Consider the following 3,002-nt stretch of genomic DNA (forward strand, 5'->3'; position numbering starts at 1 on the left):
GGTGAGGCCGCAGCTGGAGTACTGCGTCCAGTTTTGGGCTCCACAATTCAAAAAGGATGTGGAGAAGCTTGAGAGAGTCCAGAGGATACTATGGGTCGGCCAAACTTAGCTTGTTCATTAGCATATAAATCATGATGATATGATAAATTAAGGTTGGTTTATCATGGGTCAAAGTCTGGAAGGCAGAGGAAGGAAGCCAACAGAATCTAGAGCCTCCCATTTCAAGTTAGAATTCCTGTCCAATTAAGGTGTTCTGTGATTTTTTTTGTCCCTCCGTTTCACCCCACCACCTATATCCCACCATCTTAGACAATCTACATCCAGTTCTCTGTGGAAAAGGCTTGTACAAAATAAAATTGAATCAAGTTATGCTTACTGACTTCCTCAGCACATGTATCAAAGATTTAACTAGACACTGAGACCTCAGCTCCCAAAGATGATTCCTGCCATAGCTGTAATGCTATCTATATGGCTTCCTAGCATTGCTCCCTCTAGCTATTTCCATTTCCATGGCCCTCAACACCACGGAAATTCAACAATACCAATTTCTGTTGAGAAATTGAGTCTATTTGAAGTTATTTTTATCAAATGTGCTATTACTTGCAAACTGAAAAGCACTTATTTTTTAAAAACAAAGGGCATTTTTACACATGCTCCAGGGTTGGTGATGATGCTTTAATTAGAGTGGTTCTCAGACATCCACAGTGTCTCATGTATCAGCGTCTCCATGCTTCAAAATGGTGGTGGGAGTGCTTTAACTAAAGCTCATTGACCAAGCTTTAGTTAAAGCACTCCCGCTGCCATTTTGAAGTGCAGAGATACTGATATGTGAGATGCAGAGGTTGCTGGAAACGTGCTAATTAGCATGCTTCAGCAAACTCGATTACTTAAATCTGCTCTGACGCACTGTAATTACGGCATATCAGAGCAGCCTCCTCACATGTCTACAGGCACCCAAGAGTTCTGCTTTGATGCAGCGCTCTGAATAGTGGGGAGAGCGAATGGATGGCACTGTAGCCTGTACAGTGGGGCCAGCCCTGAGAATTATTGTACCTGAAGAATTCTAGTTCTATTGGAGTATAGGAATATGTTAGAAATGCCCTTCAGTCTTCTCCAGGCAGCTTGATTAATGGAATTATTTGGTATTGGTGGCTTCTGGAGAGAGATTACTTCCCATCTGATAAAAATCAAGTGTAATTACCTCTTCTATGCATTGGTCTTTAAAAGTCACCGTGGCCTGAGGCTCTCACAGTCCCATGTTTCATTTCCAGACCCTGCTTTTTCTGGTATACTGTTCTTTTGTCATTAGTCACGCAGAAACAGCTTAATAAATGTTAAACAACTAGGAGAAGGAGTTAGGGAAGTGGGGACAGAATGATTTACTGTAATTACATCACCGAGTCTGAGTACAGCCCAATAATACAAGCTAACATCACTAAAATCCACTGTGGGTGAGTCTCTCTTCTAGCAAAGAACCATGGAAGTTCCTGCAACTCTGCAGCCTTCTTTAGAGCTGCTTTGGTAGGGTTCAAGAGGAACTATGCGGTGTTAGTTTAACGAACTGGTTCAGGAGAATAGGTCAGGAGGCCTGCTAGTTCCTTTGGTGATTAGAGGGAACCCAGGTTAGGTAGACTTAGGCTGGGGGAGCTAGCTAAACTTTACTGAATAACTTCCTTCTTTCCCTGGTTTTGCAGTACCACCTCTAAATGCACTGGAGAGCAGTGATTCTCAACCTTTTCTTAGACTCAGAATATCCATTGGAAAATGCCAGGTCCTGGCTTTCTCTTGTTTTTCATGACTGTGAAAAAATAATAAAAACATTTTTCTGTTGCAAAGAACTCAGACCATAACAGGTCAGAATGTTGGTTATGCTATGGATCTGTATTTACCTTGTGAAACAGGTATGAGATAATACTGCATAGTACCCTTTAAAACGATCTCATGGCACACCAGGATACCTAGGGCTGAGAATCACTGCCATAAAAAATTCACCATCTGGGAGAATAATGAAGGGTCTTTACTTCTGAGCCTTAACATGCAATAATACTAACATGTTCAGCATTTCCTGGGAGATTACTTGAGCAAACTTTCCAACCGGGAAAGTTTGGGGGAGGCTGCTGCCCAAGCCAAACACAGCCATTTTCCTTGTCAAGAGTTTAACCAGCCTACTCCAATGCATCCCTTGTGCGAAGCAGAAAAAAAGCCTTCTTTTCCTTTTCTAGTGATCTGTCTCAAAGATGTTGCATACAGGAAGGAAGCACACGTCAACAGCAAGACATCATGCTAAGGGACCTCCTTCAGTTTAACCAGAGCAGTATGCCAATTCATGCCATTTAATTACTGAATCATCTAATATTAGGCATTCAAAGAGCTGAAAAATAAGACTGAATGGCCTTTATAGAACAGCTGGTTTTCTGGTACCATTCTTTGTCTAATATTTTTCATCTGTGAATTGTGATTAAAGGGGAAAAATGAATATAACAATGGGAAATTTTCCAAAGCTGTTGATAAGATCTCCTTCCCCTGTCTGGATTTGTCCTTTAAGCACTAGACTTGTAATCAACAGAAAGAGGAAACAAAAAAACTTCCTTCCTTAAGCTGACCTGGTTTTAACTAAGATGTGATATTTGCCTTTCACAAAATACTTTCGTCACAAACTATGTAAGAACCATTTCTTTTCAAAACTAGCTTGGTCTCTGGCTTCCTCCAGTTGTTAGACTAAATAATAACAAGAGAGCAGCACCTTTTACAGTCGCACAATAGCATATTATAAAGCCTTCCCTGCTTTGCTCAGATAACACAGCTTCAGTAGTATGTGTTCAGTCCGCCTTACCAGTGCCACAATTGTTTACATTCAATTCAAGAGCATGACATTTCTATAGTAACCTACATTTAAAATTTAAAAAAAAGCCAGCTCTTCAAAAAGTCACGCTAATTGCAGGTTGCCAGTAGCTATCCATGTGTTTCCAAAACTGCTAATCTGTCCTTATGCATCTTTTGGA

Source organism: Crocodylus porosus, unplaced genomic scaffold (assembly GCF_001723895.1).
Source record: "Crocodylus porosus isolate Cpor-Errol unplaced genomic scaffold, CroPor_comp1, whole genome shotgun sequence".
Taxonomy (NCBI): Eukaryota; Metazoa; Chordata; order Crocodylia; family Crocodylidae; genus Crocodylus; species Crocodylus porosus.